General features: G+C 32.5%; 1 protein-coding gene across 2 annotated transcripts in view; it reads left to right on the forward strand.

Moving 5' to 3' along the window:
* LOC127071487 (collagen alpha-1(XVIII) chain) overlaps positions 1-23,911 on the forward strand; it is a 211,259-nt gene that overhangs the window by 41,998 nt on the left and 145,350 nt on the right. The gene's annotated exons all lie outside the window — the stretch shown is intronic.

Here is a 23,911-nt window from a genome sequence, read left to right on the forward strand (position 1 = left end):
CAGTTATCGTCGAAGTTCGCCGACGTTTCTTTGAATAATTTAAAAGGCACCACCGCGGCGAAAATGTAGCGGGCAAATCCCTGGGAATCTCGGGACGTTTCAACGCGACGATCGAACGAACAGGACGCGTCTGGATTTTCAGGACAAATAGGTCAGGATGATCGAGATAGCAGTGCGAAAAGCAAAGACAGAGACAAGCTTTCCTTCTTAGAGATTCTTCGATACCAACCTTACGAATAATCGAATAACAACGAGTTCTCTGTCTATTCTATTCGATTCTATCGAACATCGGGAAAGTTTTCAATGAATGTATGTACAATATATATATATGTGTACGTATATGTCTATACACACACACACACACATACATATATATGTATATATATATATATATATATATATATATATATATATATATATGTAATCGGAACTCGATAGCAGACCGTAACGATATTCGATAATTTCGTTGAGGGAAAAGCCAAGTTCCCTTGGATTAATCGAGTTCGTTCGGTTCTCTCTTGATTAATAACACTAACGATAACAATGAACGGATTTGATTAAACGAGACAATAAACGGCGAAATTGCAGCATGGAAGAATTAATTATTATATAAATCAATATCAAAGATTATTCTCTCTTTTATTTGATAAATATTGTATGTAAACGCGTACATGTAGTCATAATGTATATATATATATATATATATATATATATATATATATATATATATATATATATATATATTTAATATTGTATTTTATACTTCGACCATTTTTTGTAACGATAGTTACGAGTCACAAAATTCTGAAGTATCTCTTAACTATACAATATCCTAATAAATTTAGAATTAATGCTTTCATTATTCTCCTCTTTTAGAACAAGAGAACTAAGTGAAAGGAGATGCTTGAGAGACTTCCTATAATTAGTACTTAAGCTTCGTTCATCTACTTAGCAGTTTTGTTTCATACGCTTGCGAATTTTGTAATAGTTTACTGGGAAATTAGTGGTTCATAATGAGACGAGAAATCGGATTAACCAGATGATCGCTCGTTCGTTCGTTCGTATATACGTTTGCATGAAAATTCAGTCGACAAATTACGTCGCATCAAATGGAATTCATTGTTAAATTTCTCTCATCTCTTTCCTCTTAGATATGTCATTTCGAGAATTATCTTTTATGAATTAATAAATAAATTTCAAATATCAATACGAAAATGATCAAATTTATCTTTTATCAAATTGAAGAATGTTCGAAATGGTTCGTTCGTATCATTTCAAATATTAATTTTTCTTAATATTTATTGAACAATAAAAGCAAAAATAGAATGATTACGAAAATATAATAAATGGTTATAGAAACGATATTTAAAAAGCAGATGGTAATTTATCAATAATAGATATCATGATTTTATGGAATTTCATAGACAGGTAAATATATTTCGACAGATTAATTTCGTATTTTCTTTTGGACTTATTCGTATTGTTCTTCGAAAGTTACTCCAACTCTCTCTCTCCCCCCCCCTCTTTCTCTCTCCATTTTCCTGTTTCTCAAACTCCTCTCGTTTTCCGGATGGAAAAATCTATTGCGTGGCACTCTTCGATGATTCTCCATACAGGTGTAAAAGTATCTCGAAAGTTTTCCACGCTTCAAAACGTTTTCGATTTCGTTTAAAAGGCTACATATGTTTCTTCGAATTGTCGATGCATTTAAGTATATTTTATTTCACGAAGAAAAGGATACGTATATATGTTTATAAAGGTATTTACATATATCTATAGATATATACATACATACTTACGTATGCACATATGAAGATATCTACGTAGGACATATGGTGAACGTGATACAATTTGAGTGACACGTCTTCGATACGTTTGACTTCCTAGATATATTGGTGGATTCTGAAATAGACAGAGGAAAACTCAATACGATTTTTTACTATTCGAAGGAAATGGTTTTATCGAGTTTGATATTATTATCTTGTCGTATTAATTAACATAATAATATTTTTATTGAAAATGTTTTTTTTCTTTGTTTTTTTTCTTTTTTTCTTTTTTATAATATAAATCAATTGATTGATTCGATAAGAATTTTTCATTTATTTATTTATTTATTTATTTATTTATTTATTTATTTATGAGGGATAACTGTATAGAAAGAAAAATAACGCGAGTTCCGACGGAGATACTTACGTTATCTTCATAATTAATGTTTCCTTTCCCGATCGATTACGGTGTCCCAAGAGAAATGTTTGCTTAGGATCTTCTCTGGCTTATTATTTAACGGAAACAGTAATATTCAACGTAGTTTGTTTACCATAGTATATAAACTATCTTAAATAGTAGTCTATTATTTTTTATTTTTCCGAATTTTTTTTTTTCAAACATTAATGATACTATAATCTTTTGCTTTTACAATATATAATTTCAAGGAGAAATTTAATGAAATTTGATGAAATTATATTGAATAGAATATAAAATTTATAATCTATGCAATTTGCTTTCATTTAAACAAAATTCTTTTATTTGAGTATAATATAAAACAAAATTTTTTTCGTAACAGTAATACATAGAATACTTTTTAACTCTTTTCTGTTCCCTTTCTCGTCGATAGAAAAAGACGAAAAAAAAAATGAATTTTCGAGTACCTATCCGTTGGAACATGTTCTTGGAAAAATGGCTGGCGGGTTGACGAGAGACGAATGTGCGAGCTAATCGGATTTTACTAATTGGCTTACTCATAGAACAATTAAGAGGATTACAGTTTTTCGATAGCATATACCGTTGCTTCGTTCAGAATATTGCTACGTTACACGCTCGAGTATCGTGTGTATTTACTACACGTAAATCAAGTCGAATCGTGTGGGAGCGTCTATCGGGTGCTCTCTCTCTCTCTCTCTTTCTATCTCTCTCTCTTTCCTATGGGAATTTATCGTCGTTGAAAATTCTCTTTTCTCAATAAGTGAACATTTTCCCAAAGAGATTAAAAATCTACTTCAAAAGTTTTTTCCAATCGATATTATCAAGCAAGATACGTAAGCTTCGAGAAAATTATTTTGAATAATTTAAAAAAAAAAACGAAAAGGAAAAGTAATAATTATACAAGGTACATGTAATATATATAAATTGAAGGTGTTGTTAGGAATCGTAGTTCGGACTATGAGATTTCAAATACGCAAGAAGAAAGAAAATAATATCGGTCTCGAAGAAAGAGAGGTCCAATTTTCCGCGACATTTGTATCGCAAATATCTCGTCTAAGATGCAAAGAAGCGAAGGGGAATTCAAATTCCGAGATAGTATGGAGAAGGTTTGCGTGACTCTGCCTCGACTCGATTCGTTTTCATCGTCGATGCTCGACGATGGTTCGGTACATCCCGCGTGCGTGCGAGAGAGAGATAGAGAGAGAAAGAGAGAGAGAGAGAGAGAGAGAGAGAGAAACCAGAGAATAATACTTTTTACTCGTATGCAGGACGCGCGAATGCACATTCGAATCCTCCGCGATGCAGCAAGCCTTCTCTATTCCTCCTTTCGATTTTTCGAACTGGAAGATACTGGTACCACCGTAAGTCACGTTGAGAACGCAGTGACCTATCAAAGAAGTTTCTTATGATAAACAATGTTGGCAGCCATGCTAGAATAAACAGAAGCGGTGAGAATAAGAAATTAGGATCATTCGTGATTCTAGATACTTTCTTGATTAATAAAATATTTAAGTTTGATTATGAAACATAATTTTTCGTGTTTTCAACGTTATCTATGTCCTAAAGACTTTTGATGAGTTTGAACAATTTTGTCTTGAAATAACGAAACTATATAATTATCTCGTTTATATGAAATTAATTAAATTAATTCGTATAACATTATTTAAAAAGTTCCCTTTATGCACGTTCGTATATTTCTTTTATTCGAAAAATTATAAAATTATTTTATTAAATATTCTTTTTTACATTATTTATAAATCTTGAAGATAATTCACTTGCAAAGTTTCCATTACTAATCTCTTTCTCTCTCTTTTTCTTTCTTCCTCTCTCTTTTTCTTAGAGCTACATTTTTCTTCCACCGTTTACTTTTGTCTTGCGAACGATCCTCCCGGCTATCTTTTTATTTATTCGAGCGGTCTTCCTCTTTTACTGATCGTTCCGAATATCGCCAAGAAAATAGAAAAAAATGTGAAAGTGATTGCAACATGTCGACGTAAGTACATCTTTGAGCATTGAACCAATTGAAGAACATCATCGATTTACTCTCCTTTTTTTCTCTCCTCTTTCTTTACTTTTCAGGCTATCTCTCATTATTGTAATTAATGTCCTAATAATGTTTGAAAAATATCGTCTATCATAATTCTCTAAAGAAAAAAATAATGATCTTTCTCTTTGTCATTTGATTTATAACTTAAAGCTTTCATTAACGCGATTTACTTGACGCGTTTTACTTGAAAGCTTATTAACTTAAAGCCTTGCTTTCAAAATTTCATGGAAAATTTCGGAATACTTTTACCTACATGTCGAAATGACGAATCCAATTAACGTTCTGGCTTCTACATTCTCGTGAGACAAATCGTTAAGCGTGCAATCAGTCGGATTTCACTGTTTGCAAAGTTCAAGCATCGTACAAACGCACGATTTGTATTTAAGCTTTAATCTTTCTGGTTGATCTGTACTATAGAGTGAGCTAAAAGTTTTTAGATAGATAAAAAATCCCAAGGTTATTTTATAAATCAACTAATCTTACGATCAATTTTTTATGTTAGATTGTAAAATTATAAGTGTAGGAATTTCTTTACAATCTAAAAAGAATTAACTTATGAAATCTCAAAAAGAAAAAATTGATTTTTAAAATTACCTGGTAATTTTTGGTTCATCCTGTATCAAAACGAGAAAGAGAGAGGAAGAGAAAAAGAGAGAGAGAGAGAGAGAGAGAAAATACATCGATTATATCTTCTAAGCTGTCATAAGAGTTTCATTATGATATATATTCATCTGTTTCGATGTTTAAAAAATTTTCAATCCTACGCTTTGTATGATGTTTGATGAAAAACATAATAGAATATTACATAATTTTTTAAATATTATAATATTCATTCTTTATATATTTAAAATTCAAACTTTCATCGAATTCGCCACAATGTTGTATTAATCGGAGCAAGGATATAATTAATAATAAAATTTAATGAAGTTTTAATGATTCAAATTAACCAAAGGCAAATAGTTCTCTTAGAACTTGGAATATTAACGAATGGAGTTTTCAATTCGAAACGAAATGTCTACACAATATTTTTTTAACTATTTTAAATTAATTCTGCATATATTATTATATCTTTGAACAATTTTCGATGTATCTCTAATAAAATAATTAAAAATTAATTAACGTATTTGATTTAATAAAAAAAGAAAATCAGCTGACAAAAATTTCTTTCGCGTTTAATTATTTTCTTTTACATTTTTTCGTCCTTCCGATATCTTTGATATCTTAAAACGTTGTTAATAAAACATGACAATAAAAAAATATAAGCACTTAGACTGATTTAAAAAGTAAATAGGAAAAAGTATTTTGTATGTTCATGCCTATTGAATAATCGATGTGACGAATAAACGATGAGCCGAAACAAAAATGGACTCTCCTTTTTCGCGTCGGTCAACCATAAATATATCTTACCAATGAAATATAATTTCTATTCAATGCAGATTCATTCTACGTTGAAAGAAATTGATGCCAGGGATGAGAAATCAACTTTTTCGACTTAATTAATCGAGAGACGCGTTAAACATTCTTACAAGCAAACGAGAATACGAGAATGCGAGAAAGAGAGAGAGGGAGAGAGAAAGAGAGAGAGAAAAGGGAAGGTCATGAGAGTTTCAAAGAGGAGGAGGAGGAGAAGAAGAATGAAGTGGAAATAGGGAGAAATTCATCGACGATTTATTAGTTTGGCGTGATGGTAGAATCTCAGTTCTGGTAGCCGCATAACGAGTTTATTAAATATTTTATAAGGGCTTAAAAAGAGAATAGGGGAGATGTAGAAGCCGAGAGAATAAGAGAGAAGAGAAAGAGGCAGGAAAACGCGAAAAGGCAATGTGAAAGGGAAGAGGAAAACAGACGTGGAAAAAGGTAGCGAAGCGAAGAGGAGGTGGCAAACATGGATGGCTAGAATATATCGTACAAAGGGGAGAACCCCTTTTATGATTCAGCGCTTTTATCCCACACTCCCTGATCTTCGAGATGTAAAGAGAAAGACAGAAAGAGAAAGGGAGAGAGAGAGAGAGAGAGAGAGAGAGAGAGAGAGAGAGAGAGAGAGAGAGAGAGAGAGAGAGAGAGAGGGATGAACAAGCACGCGTTGCGAACGTATAACTTTCTCATAATCGCGACACCATCTTGAAACTCTTTTCTATGGCCTACGTATCATTATTGTAAGACGAGTTTATTAAACGTCTCGTCCATGCTTATATAACTTTCATTTTAAAATAAAACATGAGAAAGAAATAAAAAAAAGAAATCTAATTAGTGTTGGACATTGATATTATTATCATTATTTTTCGAATTTTTCTGCCTCTTTTTTAATATTTTATCTTTCTCGACGAACTTGATAACGATTTTCGACAATCATCGATACTGTCATATAGATATATTTGACGATTTATATAAATAATATCTTTTTCGTTTCTTGAAAGAATTAGATACAATATAAGCGTAGATTCTTTATTATATACCATTGTTATTATATCTTTTATTTAAATTGTTACTCCTTTCTCGTTTTAATATTTATACGTACTTACACGCAATCGAGAAAATTAGTCACTTGAAAAGAGTAGAAGAGAAGTCGATATGGCGAAACCGTAGAAGGGACATTTCTTTTCATGTCCGTAGGATTTAATTTTCAGACGACGTCGAAAGTATAACGATCAAAGAGAGAGATACGAGAAGAGAACTTGCCATGACGACGAAAACGATGACGAAGACGAGGACGAGGACGAGGACGAGGACGAGGACGAGAAAGAAAATGACGACGTTGGATGTGAACAGAGAAAATGGAAGAAAGGAACTCGAAGTGGCGAAAGAGAAGCAACTAGAGAAAGAGAGAGAGAGAGAGAGAGAGAACTTTGTACCTGGTCGTCTGCTCGTTTTCGCTTTGTAGCACGTCGTTTTCGAGGGATCGCAACAATAGCTGATTCCTCTACGCCAAATATTAACCAATCTTGAGATAAAGAGAGAGATAAACGGATACAGAGAGAAAAAGAGAGATTTTTAATGATTCATGGTTCCGTGAAATTATTCTCGAACACTTGGAAATTTTCATTTTTTCCCCCTCGATTCTTCTATTTCTATTTTCCACCTCAATCTATTTGCATATACGTTACTTCACTTTTTTTATTTTATTTTATAAAATTTCAATATTTTCTTAACGTGATGTATTTCATATCTAGATAAAATAATTTTGAAATATTGCGTTTACTTTATTATTGAATAAATAAAAAATTAAAGAATACAAGAAATTCGACGAAACTACTAATAGGAAAGTTCGAAATTAACTTCACAAGCTAAAATCGACAATCTCTTTCTCTCTCTCCTCTCTCTCCCTTTCTCTATGTCTCTCTCTCTCTCTCTCTCTCTCTCTCTCTCTCTCTCTCTCTCTCTCTCTCTCTCTCTCTCTTTTACATACACACACACTTTCGTTATAAAGACTTTTGTCGATCGCTCGACAAGCGAGAGAGTTCAAAGCTCGATGGGTTATTCCATGTCGACCCCTTTACAAGTACCTTTAAGCCTTTCACTTTCGAATAACACAATTTTCTGGAGCCTTTTGCGGAGTTAATTGCTTCCGATCGCGTGAGAACGCTTTTCGTTGTTACAAATCACTGCACATTGAAGAGAGAGAAAGAGAGAAAGAGAGAAAGATAAATATGGAAAGAGCGTATGACAAGAAGAGAGAGAGAGAAAAAGATAAATATGGAAAGAGTGTACGACAAGAAGAGAGAAAGAGAGAGAGAGAGAGAGAGAGAGAGAGACAGAGAAAGGACTACGTACAAACTATAAGCGTAATACGTTCGAAGTAGCTTTAGGTACGTCTAAGCCGCGTCCATCAAGAAATTTATCAAAATTAAAATAGTTTTCCCTTGACTCGGCATTCTGGTGATCGAAGCCGTCATGCTGCCGGTCAAGCCGGATTTCCTCCGCGCGCTTCGCATAATTTGCAAACCGCAGCTCACCGACCGCAACTCGATATCGGAATCTCGACTTAACTAACTTTGAAAGTTACATGATAAATTAACAAAAAATTTGAAAACACTTTTATATATTAACTTGTTTCAAATAATGTTCGTCTTAATCTTACATTTAAGTGCCTATAATTAATCATTTTTATTTTATATAAATCGATGTTCTGTGTGTGTATCTATATGTGTATGTGTGTGTAAATGTATGTGTGTGTGTGTCCTATATTTTTCAATACTGGGTTAGATATTCTAAGGGCTTATAGTACTCACCAAAATGAGTAAAAATATCTAATTAACATGGATCTTAATATCAATTCTTTCGATGTAAATTAACTTTTATTATTTATGAGCGTTTAATATCGTAAATGAGTCTCTTGGCAACATATTGAATATACGCAGAGCAGTTTGCTTAGAAATGCACTAGTTCAAGGTTGACAAGATAAGTTTATTATGAATATAAGCAAAACTTGTTATTAATGTAATAATGGAATATTTGTACATTTAATATATTGCCAATGGATTTATTTACAATATCGAATGCTTATAAATAATGAAAGTTGATTTACATCGAAAGGGCAAATTTTAGGACCCATGTTATTTAGACATTCTTTTTTACCACTCTGTATACACACACACACAATATATATATCATATTATACACAATATAGTATTTGGCATCTTTTGTAATATTTTTCAAAGGAAAAATATTGAAAAAATAAGAATAAGTGTTATATCATTGTCACCGATCAATTATCTAATTAATGATATTTAATATATTTTCAACTTTATTAAAGGGCCACATTTCTTTAGAAACTTTCTTTTTCGGTTTCTTCTTTGCATTATGTAAAAGTTTCATATCCTGAAATTTTCATATCGACATTTGATAAAATCGATGAAGTTATGGAATTCTGAGTAAAACACGTTTCAGCATCGAGAGTTCGAGTTTCGCTACTTGGTATTGCGCGCACGGAAAACTCCCTCTAACAATATTTTGGCTTCCACTTGTGCTTTGTCAATGTGGTCGAGAAAGGCTTCTTATAACTTTGATTAATGTTCATAAAAATACGTGATACCTATATATGAGTGATGCCTATTCAAAAGTCTAGAACAACAGTGCGTCAATCGTCAAAAATTATTGCATAGATTGTTGCATATACTGTCGACAGAAGCGACACTGCATGTTTGCTCTTGACGCTCTCATCAAATATCGATATTGAACGAAATTACGTTCGATATTGCGAGTACTAAGATCAAGAGTGCATCGATTCAATTGAAATTCGATACGCAGAACGCAAAGCGAGAATTTTTCGCAGGTACCAACAATCCTCTTCCAATGAAATTCCATGTAATCCCTGTTAAGAGTATCCTATATGATACTAGAATTGATAACTAGAGATAAAGTTAAAAATTGTTTACTTAACAATAGCAATATCATACTTGAAACTGTAAACATGTTTTTCTCAAAACGCTGTTTTCGAAAATATCAAAAATATAAAAAAATATATAGATGTATAAAAAAATGATATAAAAAAATGTAAAGATCATTGACGATCTTACTTATTTTTTTTTAAATCAAATTTTACTTTTTAATATTTACTCACTCTAACAGTTTTTCTTTTATAAATTTTTCATGTTTGCATTTCAAATAGTCGTCATTTTCTAAGAGAAAATCGATAGTAAAAATCGGAGAATCGTCAATGATTCGTCTTCGACGTTGTCTTGAATAACTTGAATATTTTGATTTCAAATAGACCATTTCTGCTGGAGAGTGTCCGATGCTGAACGTTTCTGAAAGAAATTCATTGTCTGTTGGCAATCATATTTTTTTTGTTTTTCGATATTTTTAAATAATTTTTTATAAACATCTCGATATATGTATGCTCAAACATAAAAAAAATTTCACTTCCATTGATCATTTCTGAGGAAAAAGATTCCAAAATTTGATCTTTTTCTAAAGTTTTTAAGCGAATGATCCCAATAAATCTTTAACTTATTGATTATCGATAATTTCTAACAGTGTTCAATTATAATGGCGTAGAAATAATGGTTACGAATTTTAAATGCTGATATTAGAATCGAAATGGAGAAACTAGGAGGAAAAAGGAAAATCGGATAGTGGAAAGAGCGGAAAAGAGAAAAACGGAAAATGGGACGTAGTTGACGACATCGATTCTGTATTAAGCCTCTGAAATTACACAGAGAACGTTCGCAAAAGACTATGAGGTGCTTCTACTTTGCTCTATCATTTACTTCGGTCTTAGCGACTCCACTAAGATACCATAAATTGGTTCGTGAGATTCGAGGATCGTTGTGTCTAACGATAATTGAGTTTCTTGCGCGTTTAACTCTTACCATAGTAGGTATATATTTTCTAATATTTCTATGTACTTCATTCAGATGTATATTTCGATAAATCGGACCTTTCAGCTTTCAACTGAAAAAAAATAAAAAGAGTAATTTTTTATCTTAAATAAAAATTATGATAGTAAAGTATTTTATAATTTTTGCATAAGTATTTTAAAAATATTAATATTAATTTTTAACGTCATATTCTGCATACAATTAAAATGTTCAAGCGATCATCGTTTAAGCGAAAATCTCTAATGGAAAATTCCCAAAAGCTTTGTTATCTTCTTTTTTATTTCGTTAATAACATACGACAATATTGAGAACTCAAACATATATATGGTCGATGCAAAGCTCATAAATTTTCACCTTGGAATTATCATGTTCATTGCAATTTGCCTATTCATCTCCTCATCGTGGAGACAGTGAACTTGCACGAGGTCCTTAAAATCGCAGCTCGATAAATTTACGTTTACGACTGGTCCGTTGTTCGAGGACCCATAAAACCAATGTCCATCTTCGACCCCGCACAGGGATGAGAAAACGTTCGTTCCTAAGAAAACGAAGGGAGGGCTCGTTAAATTTGATCGAGCGTAAGGAATTTCGTTAAATTGAAAAATATGAGTCTTCCGGAGTCGACTTCTCTACTTGGTCGATAAAGCTACGATTATTACGCGCGTAACGAAGCAATTCTTTGAATAAAAGTAAGGTGAATTAATAGATAAGCATATCTCTTTTTTTTCGTACATAAAATAATTTTTAAAATTAAAGAGAATACATACACACACACACATATTATATACGTCTATATCGTATATATATTATATTTTATTATATATATATATTTTATATATAAATAATATATAAATATATATATAAATAAAATAATTGGCAAAAAATATTTAAAAAATATTAGTTTTAGGTTACTGGTAAAAGATACTGACTAGCCCCTGTGCAATACAAATTAATTTTATTCGAAATTTAAAAATATTTTATATTTTCTGTATTTTATTAATAATATTTAGAACAAATATTTACTTTCAGTACGATATCAATTTATAACAATATTAATTACAACGCATACGTATTTGATTTAATGAAATTTATTGTTAAAATTATTTCAATTTTCTTTTTATATTAATGTTTCTTTCAATTTTTATATTCAATGTTTCTTTTTATATTAAAAGAATATTTCGTTATCAAAATTTTTAATACATCTCTCATACTTCTTCGCTATCAACGTTATATCAAATCATTAGGATTAGACACGTGATATGAGAGGAATTGAAAAAAAGGAGAGGGGAGGATACAGCACACGAGAATACCTTCGGGCTAGCCCTCGGACGACAATACCAAGAAGAACGCGTCGAGACTAACCACTCAGACTTGGCCCTAGGGAATCTGTAATAAAGAATATGGACTCTTAGCTGCACCTTTTGTGTGCCATCCGATGCTTCTCGGGCTCGTTTCGAGCCCTTTTCGAGGACGGAGGGCACTGGTACTATTGCTTGCGGCATCATCGGCACTCTTCGTACTACTCTCCGCACGATCAACTACGAAAGGGAAAATCAAATTCTACGAGAGGACCGAGTGGACTACACGTTTCGCGAGCTTTTTCTCTTGGAATGGTGTCACTGTACCATCTGTTTAAATTTTGTTTCGTTGAAAATTTTCGTTTTTATTCAATGAAAATTTAAAAGAACCTACCTTATAATCTATAGTATCTTTCTAATCAGTCTTATTCTAAAATTCGATAGTAATTAAACGATCTTTGATTCTTCCGATCTTTCGTTAAATTCCTAGAAATGAGATCGTACCGAAGAAAATAAATTTTTTCTTTTTTTTAATTTGGCAATTAGATGCGTTATTTAACTTTAATATATATTATACTTGGTAGAACATTTAGTGCCTAATTAAACAGGAAGATTTACTTACCTAGCTCTCCTACAACAACACTTTCTCATTGTATATACTTTCCTAATTCTACGAATGATTTCCCATGATATTGCATAGCATGATATTATGTCTCTGCTATTCCAAATGATGCATTGAAAATCGACGTATTAATCGATTCTCTTGATGACACGATTAAAGTCGAATATTATTCACCTTTCTCAATGTTTGTTTCTGCCGATTATTTTAATAAATACCTACGGTATTTTATTGTCTACTTATTACGCCATGTTTATTCGATGAAGTTAAATCGAAAGATATTTTTTCTTTTCATTCTGAATATTTTAATTTCGTGCAATAATGTAACGAGTTTCTTACATATGCAAGAGAAATTACGAAAATCGACGATAGACTCTCGAAATCAAGGAAGCGTCTTCCGTTGAATCGAGTGTCTAATAACATGAGTTTCTCGAAATGGTAGAGAAGCTTTGCGAACGACAGCAGTATGCTGGTGTAAACGAGCCTCTCACGGAAGGTGTTAATTGGCGAACGAGCACGTTTTCTGTCGCTCTCCTTAACTAAGGAGAAACCAAGCGTTGCCTAATAGGCTTGCACCTAATTTTCCTTGCCGTTAGTCTGATGCAAAGGACTCTTAAGGATCTTGTTTTACTTGCCATGCGACGATGGCGGCACGATATCGACAAACAAAGGTTCTCTCAAAGCAAACTCAGAACGAATCTTTCGACTTTTCAAAAGAAACTTTCGATTCTCTTTTTCGGTCTTTCAAGTGAAATGATAAAGCAATCGCTTTGCAACTTCTTATATTACTATAAATATGATATTATTTGTTTATATGTTTAACCGATTCAATTTTCGTATGAACGCGACTATTTTTGTTTTTAATAAACAAACGATATAAAACGATATAAAAATATGTAACAAGTTAAATGGAAGTATTATTGAAGAAGAGTGAAAAGAAATACGAGGAATTCGTGTTAACATCTTTAACGGATGTATTAATTTTTTCTATCTTTCTACAAATTTTTGTCCATTTTATAACTGTATTTATCTTTCAAACAAGTTTCGAGTTCGAGTAGTCCGCGTTATATTAATATTGTTTATACACGTTATGTTAATATTGGATAAAAATTAAAAGAATTACAAGGACTCCGTGTTAACATCTTAAACGGACGTATTAATCTTTTTTATCTTTCTACAAATTTTTGTTCATTTTATAGCTGTATTTATTTTTCGAGCGAGTTTCGAGTTCGGGTAGTTCGCCTTATATTAATATTGTTTATACACGTTATGGTAATATTAGATAAGAATTAAAAGAATTACAAGGAATTCGTGTTAACCACTCAAACGGATGTACTTAACAATCTTTTTTATCGTTTTTATCTTTCTACAAATTTTTGTCCATTTTATAGCTGTATTTATTTTTCGAGGGAGCTTTGAGTTCGGGTGGTCCACGTTTTATTAATAAAAAAACTATGGAATTTTGACGACGGGTCCTTCCTTTGACGTGCGACAAAATTGGCCGCATCTTCTCTCTTTCTCTTTCTCTCTTTCTTTTTGTTGTTCGATCTTCCTCTTGGAAGGCGTTGGTATTGCGTTCACTCGGCTCGCGTGTCACACGAAATTCTTCTCGGAAGGCAAGACAAAGGATATGTTATAAAACGTGAAAACGTACGAGGGCACCCACCTTTGACTCCGAACCTTTTCTTTCTCTTTATTCTGTTCTTCTTCTTTTACATCTCTCTACGTGCACCCTCACCCTTCGAAAACGACTGATTTACGAGCGAACTTCGAGATGAGCAGCTTCTCTTCTCTCCGTCTGCTCCGAAATTTGCCTGCGTCTCAGAAAGATATTGCAGATCGAACACGAGGGTTCATAAGGGCCGATCGCATGTTTCGATTCTCCTCTTTTTTTTCTCCCAATCGATGGATTATATATTTTTGATCTTTGAAAGATATCTTCTCTGATATTGTAGTTTTTTCGTGATATTATTATTTCTACCAAATATAACTTGAATTTATTTCTATATATATATTTTTTATATCTTCCAATTATTCAAATATATATTTTCATTCGTTAATGGGGTATCTAATCAAAATAGATAATTCGATTGCCACGTTAAACATTGAAAGGGAAAAGGTAATTAACTTTTAATACGTACAATTTTTTAGTTTTATTCTTATCGATTTTATTTTTGTTCATTTTCCTCTACTAGAAAAATTTCATTGGCTCGTTCGATTATATAGAAGAACATACAAACGCAAAAGTCCTTACTTTGTTCTTTCTTTCGTTGTTGAATTTTCTACGTTGCTTCCTTGAGAAATAGAGAACCGATGAGGAGCTGCATTGCGAGAAAAGTGGACGAACCGAAGAAGGCAGCTGTCTTTTCTTTCTAAGTTTTTTGATTAAATCCGTTCTCTGTTTTCCACTTAAAGAAGGAGAAACGGCAGAAAGAAAAACAGATAGGTGAAAGAGAAATGAAGAAAAGAGAAAAAGAGAGAGAGAGAGAGAGAGAGACGGAGGTTAGAAAATGTCAACATTCTTGTTTAGATCAGATTGGAAATTGGGCCGAGTAGGGCTCTGAGAGAAATTGAGGAAATCTTTCGTTGATCGTTGATATATGATAATATCTTCAAAAAAGATCCAGGATTTGCTGAAGACCTTTGTCTCGATCTTTTACCTTGTTACATGTTCTATTATTTGAAATGGTATTATTATCGTGCTGTACCTTACTCGTTATAAATTATTCCACAGTGTGTAAACGATTTTTTAAAACTCATTTTAACGTTTTTTTTAATTTCAAACAATGAAGATACAAGATATTTAACGTTTAGTTCTATAGCAAGTCTCTTCATAATTTTAATGTATAATAACGAATTGGAGTATTCGAAAGATAAAAACAGTCGATATAACATTTAATATAATTAACAGGTATAAAAGATAATTTTTACAATACACACACACACACACACACACATATATATATATAGATATGTATGTATGTTTGTGTTCGTGTGTACGTGTGAAAATAATATAATACTTATGAAATTTAATACGTTATAATATAAATTTAATAAATTTTAATTTCAATTTCGAATTGAATGTAATTTAATTTTCAACTTTTAATATTTGAAGTTAAATAGAATTTCGAGTTCGCCAAGAGAAAATAAAAAGATGGAACGAGGAGAGACGTCATAAAAATTATATTTCTTTTTCTCTTTGTAAAACTCTCTTTTCGAAAAAAGCACTGGCAAGGGTCGGAAATTAAGTTCCCGTCGTGTTGGCTACAGCTTTTCAACGTGCTTTACCGTGGCAACGAGAACAACTACTATACTGAGAGAATCTTCTCTTGGTTCGAGCGTGTATGCGCGCGCGCGCACGCGTAAGATCCTCTTGCGATGATTCTTTTCGGTGGTTCCATTTATCATCGACGAGAATCGAGGCGAGAGGCTTTGTATCGTTCCTTCGTAAGAAGCAAGCCGAACAATGGGCCACGGGAAAATAATTGCGAGGATTGCCGTTGGAGCCGTGATGTCGGTCGCCGATATCATCCTGATTGGCTGTGTTGCTAGCGTTCCATTTGAGGCTTTCCTTTCGCAAATAAATTTCCTTTCACAATCCATATTAACTACCGAAATATTAAAATTATATATTACTCCTAAGATATTTCATGTAACGTAACTTATTTCGTAAAAATAAATTCTTATTCCAATGGAAACTTCTGCTTAAAGTTTCTTTTAAATAACTATTGTAAACAATTTGTTGTAAAGGAAAAAAAAAAAAGAAAAAAGTTCATGCAATTCTATGTAGTTGTATGAATAATTGAATCAAGTAAATTTTACTACTTCTTTTCTTCTTATTTTTCTTTCTTTTTTAGTTCTTTTTTTTTATATAAACTTATCTTATTATCTTAACATACGAAAGATCTAAGATGACTATGAAACTTTATCATGAATGCGAAATGTTGTTTCATCGTCTCGGATACCCATGTTAAGGTAACGGTGCTTCGAGCAAAGATAGAACATTATTTTAGAATATATAGGTATATATACCTATATATTTTTGATACGTATGTATTGTACCGAAGACACTATCAATATCAAATTTACAGAATGTGTAAGGTTACATAGCGTGCCTTGCATTCAAATATATGCGAAAGGAATTTTCATTTTATTGACTGCTTGATTTTCTTGAAATACCTGTTAACGTAACATTATTAAATTAAAGAAAACGAATGAAAGGATAGCATTTTTATTTTATCTTTTTAAACGTGATATTAAAAGAGATCAAGGAATACTCGTTCATAATACATTTTATACGTCGATCGAGGTATTCCCTTAAGGCTGTTGTAGTAGCATAATTCAGTATCGCACATAATGCAGTGGGACGATGACAGGCATTCCACGTAAAGCTAGATTTATACTCTCTCTTGTGTGCCCATGGGACACTTTCGACCTTTAGTAGCTACGAGGTGTGAGAGAACGGAAAGGATGTACTTGAAATTTTCAAACGTTAACAATAGATGATTCGATAAGATTTTCATGTACATACATGACACATTTTTTCGTCTGAATTATATGTTTAATTGAAAAAAAAGAAAAACTTTATTTCAATCTTGAAGTGATTTCATATCTAACGAGAATCCACTCCAATTACGAACTTTCAATTAATATCTCGCACGTTTCCTTTAGGACTCTTCTCTGCGAGGACGAATTAAGTGTCAGCCTTACTCGAAATTTCGTATTCTTTCCTCTCTCTCTCTTTCTTTTTCTTTCTTTTCTTTCTTTCTTCTCCTGCCGTTGTCGAGTAGAGAAAATGACAAAAGCCGACCTAAATCAACGAGAAGTTTTACCCAGGAGGCCCTCCAGGGGATTTACACAACGGTCCTCGCGCCCTTTTAGGACTCGAGAAGCCTTCTTGTCTCTTTCTTTCTTTCTCTTTTTCGCGTACCTGCCGTCTCGTAAGTCCGATGCTTGCCTCCTCCTCAGTCGAGAGTACGAGTAAATAAAGGTCTGTTCATGCGTGAAATACCTTGAGGGGAAGGCACCCTATCCCAACCGCGAAATACATGGAAACTCTTGTAACGTGAGACGAAATTGAAGCTACTGTCTCGGTAGCAGCACTACCACAAGCATCTACCATCACCATCGTTATTCTCCCTTTCCGTCGTTATCGAACTTTGTCCGTCCATGCGCGAAAGTAAACTCTCATCTTAACTTGCCTTTTACCGGATAAGTATTCTTCGAAGACCCGACGGAATATGTTTACGTTACACTGTTTTTTCATTCTTGATGCGTCATTTATCTTTAGCTCGATTGTTGTTTCCTTTCTTCGAGAGATCTACAGTGTAAATATCTTCCTTAGAGTGATGAGCAATTTTTTGTTCTTCAATGGGCCAATATTGAAAATCTAATATTCTATACCAGTCCCATCGAACGTAATATTAAATACTTTATATATTAATAAAAATATTTTCATTTATGGGATGGTATTTGTTATTTTTGACATAGATTTATTTGGCTCTGATTCTCATCAATCAAACTTTTCGATATTGAGAGATATCTTTGAAATTCTGACTCTGATAACAATTTTTTCGATTGGTTTTTAATCAAGGTGATGACCTTTTTACTTTATCTAATAAAATGCAACGTTTCTGCATGTATTTGGAGGATCGCATGCGGCTGGAAGATCGTAGGTCTGCCAACCATTGCTTTAAATGATGTAAAGATGTTGACGTTTCTTTTTTAATTTTTTTTTTTTTATTACCACGGACTCCAGCGTGTACCACCGGTGGCACAAAATAAACTCATCGAGCGACGTGTACGATCGGTAGCTTACAACTTTAGATATCGTTTTTGCTGTTAGTAAAAATGTCTTTCAATAAATTTCTAAAACTAATTCGTTGTTTAAATATTTAAGTAATTATATAATCTATAATTAATAAAATAACATAATTTATTTTTATATATTTTTGTAAAACATTTCAAATATAATGGTGGCAGATTTTTACGAAGAGCTGCCTCATGGAGTAAAATACAAATACCAGCGTCGACGTTAAACGTATCATATTGCTTTACTTACTTCTTTTAAAAAAAGAATATACATTTTTTTATTATTAATGTTCAATCATTTATGATCATATAGAATTTTTTTCTTTCATAGAAAATGTAATGTTACACTTTTAATGAAAGGTGGTAATAAATTAAAGACAATAGTAACAAGTTCCTATCCCTTATTTAATCTTTCATTGCTTCGAAAGGCATCAATGTAATTATTAAAATTTTATATCACCCAAGCGTACTCGTTTTACGGGAAACCCGTATGAGCTTTGATTTCGACAGCTCGTTTAATTGTAGTTCCGTTGCCAATTAACGCTTTCGCGGCATCACAGCTATTTCGATCTAAACTGGAGAGGGGGAGGAGAGAAAGAGAGAGAAAGAAAGGAGACAGACAGACAGAGTTGAGTTCTGAAACAATTAACGTAACTTTCCGAGTAAATAAAAGTCTGCAGCATCTGTCCGCCGGCTTTGAAGCTGGAAGAAGTTTCTTCAGCTTGCGGAAGCCTTCCCTCGAATTTGTCTTGTTCTTTCCTCTCTCTCTCTCTCTCTCTCTCTCTCTCTCTCTCTCTCTCTCTCTTTCTTGTCAAGCACAACAAAGGCCATGGAAGCGGATACAAGTTTGTTGAAACAGGATAACGTTGAGGGGATTATAAGAAGAGTGATAAGGAAAGATGAGCCCGACAAGGTGGATAAGACAAAGTAAAATGTAACGTGGATCATGCGAGAAATTCTACATCACGAAAGACTTGTCTCCTTTCTCGGATAAAATAACATTCTCTCTTTTTTTCATCGTACTGCAAATAAATCGATCCTTAAAACGGACAGGAAAATTATTCATTTGTGTCACCGATATAAGTAAATAAAAACGAGATAATCGATCAGATATAACGTCATAAATTCGACGTATTTAAAAATTATTCGATTTTCTTATTGTTGAGGGTTTATATAGAATTTATTCGTCAGTTTAATATGTTTATGACACAAATTAAAATCGTTTAATCATCGTGAATCAAAAAACGGAGCAATAACAGTTTAATGGAATCAATAATATTTGTGTTTTATATTTGTAGGATAAAATGTTTTATAAAAGACTGATCGAAGTAGAGAAAGCCCATTCTTGTTTATTGGCCGAATTGGATAGTAAAGTAGATACGTAGGTAACTGGACGGACCAGACAGCCTTCCTGGCGCCATCTGTACGGGAGAACAGAAAGTAAAGCAATGTCTGGTAAAAACGCTCGATTACTACTGAAAGAGAAGATTCCGCCATGTCACAGGGCGGCAGCTTTCAAAGAAGAGAAAGAAAAAGAGACAGAATTCTCTCTCTTTCTCTCTCTCTCTTTCTATCGTAAACGGTAGTTCGCAGAAAAATTTCTTTCAAACTCGATTTCTCCCTAGCTCCCCATGGATGTCGTCTTGAACCGTTGCATCTGTTTTTCTTTCCACCTAAGAACGTTTTCCCGACGATTACTCGCGGCCCTTTTCGAAGCAAAACTCCGACCGCAATCTCTCCTAATCTGATTTCGTTTACAGCTTTTACCATCCGTTCGCTAGCTCGCTCGTTCGCGACTTTTCAAAGCGTACTTTCGACTTTTCCGCAGCTCTCGTTCGTCGTTGTTTCTTTTGCCATTCAACTTTTCTTTTCTTCTTCCGTTCGAAGAGAATTTACGAAAAGAAGTAAAACCCACGGGAAACGCGTGCACTTCTAAAGATTGAAAGGAGTTATCTCGAAGGTAAAGCAAAAAAAATTTTCCGTTATAATGATCGAAAGTGTATCTTGATTTTTTTTTGTTTTCTATAATATAAAGAGACACGAAGAGACACAATTTATCTCATTAAACGTTTCTCGAAGAAATCTATATTTGTTAATATGATAATAGTCACAATACTGGTAGAACATAGATCTCAGTTATAACTGTAATAATTCTGATTGTTCTCCATGATTATAAGATAAAGAATGTAATTAATATCGAAGTTTTGACTAATCAGTTAATTTTGTTGAGACTACAGACGTATCTTCATAAATATAATTATCTTAAAGTATGCAACATGTCTAAGTATGAAGGAAGATAATTAATAATGTGTTATAAGAAACGATGAATGCAAGTGTTGCTTCAGATGTACGAAGAGTGTGTGTGTCTGACTATGATGTTATTCGAAGTAAGAAAACTGTGAATAAACAGAATGACAGATGTTGTCAGTCGTTTTTATTAGTCACTTCGTCCGTTACTACTTTCTTACAATGAAAGAAAACGAAAGTAGGTGTTTTTCGCATAAAGTATAGTCGGAGAAGTCGTGGGAAATTATTTTCTATGAGTTTCCAACGTTGATAAAATTTCAGTTTACTTGGTTTCGTGTTTGATGAATCGTATTCATTTATCGATTTTACATGCTATCTGTAGGAATAAAAATTTGTATCTTTCTTAGAAACTTTCACAATCTTTCAAAAGTGACGATGAGTCTCAAGAATCAGAATTCTCGAAAGACGTTGCACTTCTCGGAATGATAACAAATGATTCGGGTAAATAAGAGAAAAAGTTGGAGTCGTTGATGTGGCAGTGCCAGTTTCGTGTCTACTCGATGCTTTCAAACTTTCTGATGGAAAAATCTTTTTTTTTTTTTCTTTTTTTTTTCCTTTATATCTTTTCCTCTTTCTCTATCTTTCCTTTTGCTTGTTCCTTATTGGAAGAACTTTCTATCGTAGAGCTTTCGTAGTTTGAGATTTCGATATTAAATGTAAGAAAAAGAAAAATATTCTTTAACTTACTTTTGGAATGTCAATCCAGCCTTTTGCTCTTTTTATGAAACTGTCGGTAGAAGCGGATAAATTAAAAGTAGATCCTGCGATATTGTGAAGCGACAATACGATAAAAAGTTCTCTCATCGAAAGGACGGTTTGAATAAGTAAGACATATTTCAATAATCTTCTATCTTTCATTTTCTTAACTCCGAATAATAATCTTTTATATGAGAAATAATTTTTTATTTCCTGTTATTAAGATTAAAAATAGAAAATAAATAATATTGATCATATACGTATATTTGTTATATTAACTTTTTTCTCTAGGTCTATCTCGTGAATTCGATTTTTCAAAATAAAAATGTCCTTTTTACTTAAAGTGCCTTATATGCTAAGATTAAAAATAAGAAATAAATAATATTGATCGTATAATTGTTATCTTAACTTTTTGTTCTCTAACATCTATTTCTCGTGAATTCAGTTCTTCGAAAATAAAAATGTCATTTTTACTTGAAGTGCCTTATATGTATGAATGAAGAGAATTTTCTTTGATCTTAGAGAACAGTCAAGTTGCATGAAACGTTCTTACTCGTTGCATACGATTGATCTACCGAATTAAAATGTACGACGATCGACTCGCCGTCGTGGAAACGAGTCTCCCGTGGAAATTGTGCAAAAGCGCTGCCTCGCTGAACCGAAGAAAAGCTTCGTCCCACGGGAAAGCTCTGGAAACTTGCTGAAACGGAAGAGTGCTTCCTACCGTCGGCGTCGGTATCCTATTATCCTATTTCGCCTGCGTAACGGACGTACATATAGATAATACGTATAGCTGAATTGCATCGAGCGTATATGTACTGTGTCGTTTGTCGCCGTGATTTTGCGAAATTTTGAAATATCAACGTGAAAGTGTGTACTTTTTGCCGGGCGAAAAGTTGAAATGGATTCTTGGTATGAAAATTTTGGTTAGCGTTCAACGGACCGGATTTTATTTCATTTATTTTAACGCAACTGAAACAGAGAATACATTTTGTATTCTTTTCCCCTATTTAACTTAACGGTTTTAAATCTGCTTTGTACCTATGTTAAAGATACGTACGACATAGTTAAGGATAATTCGTAATAAAATATAATTTAATCGGAAATATAATTACCAAAGGAACTAATTATTTTGCATGTACTTTATGTTTTATATTATATATATAGCAATATATACGTAACGGATCATCGGAGAAAGCTCTTGTACTTGTGGCGTATGTATATGATGTTCTCTGGCTTTAGCCGTGTTGTATTCGCTCGTGTAAATCACTTTCCGCATACATCAAACTTTGGATGTAACATATTGTTCTGAAATGTGGAGAAACGAGACGTGCTCAACATGCAATACGATATTTCGAAGTGAATAATTATTCGAAAGGTGTTCTTGCTTCGGTTCCCTCTCTCTCTGTCTCTCTCTTTACCTCCCTCTCCCTCCCTCTCTCTCTCTCTCTCTCTATCTCTCTCTGTTTGTTTCTGATTTTGTTTTCTATCGAGTAATATTCATATTTTATAGAATGTCATATATCGAAACACATATATGATAAAAGAAAACAAGTAGAACGATGGTAGATATTGCATTCGTACTTTGTAAGAAGATAAATATATTGTAAAGATGAATAGAAAAGAAAATAATGATAAATACGAGAAAACGATGAATAGAATAAAACAGAGGAAAGGGAAGAACAATTTTCGACTGATCGCTTGTTTTTAAACATAAAGGAAGATTTACACGTGATAAAACTTTGTCGATGAAATGCGAAGTAATCATCTTATACAAAAATTATCAGAAACGAAGGTAGAAGAGAAAATTATTTTATAATTAGATTCGTTAATAAGTTTAAATGATTTTTCTTTATATTTCTACAACGATTAGATTCATAAATTTGTATACTTTGATCTGATGTTTTTTCTTTCTTTGATATAAGCTTAATTATGGATTTAGAAACAATGCCTTTCTTTGCGATAATTTCAATATGACATGGAGGAATATATCAGGGAAATATGTAAGTGGAGGAGTTTACAAACCCTGTTTGTGCCAGCGATCAAGTCTCCGGTTGGACAAATAGCTCATCGAGCATTAAAATCTTTGATTTCTCTGCCATTTTATATAAATATATAATTATTAATTCTAAATAATTTGTAAATATATATATATATATATATATGAATTATAAATATACACGATATTAAATATACACGATATAAATATAAAAAACGACATAACAAAAATTTTGATAGAAATCAAACATTTTTATCATGTTAAAAGTGGTATCGATTTACAAATGTAAAAAGGAATTTAAATTTAAGATTTAAATGTTGGTTAGAATTTATCTATAAATAGATGCAAAATTAGTGAAATAAAAAAAAAATATAAATTTTCCAATAAACGAACTACTACGTTTTTACTATATCGAATTTTTTAAAAGTTACTTGCTAATTGAACGTGTAGGTCGAGCTTACTGCGAGGTAATAAATATCGATTATCGGTGTTCTCGCTTACGTGGCTGTGTATCGCATGACACAAGTGCATATGATATATGACATAAAATGGTTCTGTGTGTCCGCTAAATTATTAAATACCAAATCATCGAGGGAACGTTATATTTCATCA

This window comes from Vespula vulgaris, chromosome 1 (assembly GCF_905475345.1).
Source record: "Vespula vulgaris chromosome 1, iyVesVulg1.1, whole genome shotgun sequence".
In the NCBI taxonomy this organism is placed as follows: Eukaryota; Metazoa; Arthropoda; class Insecta; order Hymenoptera; family Vespidae; genus Vespula; species Vespula vulgaris.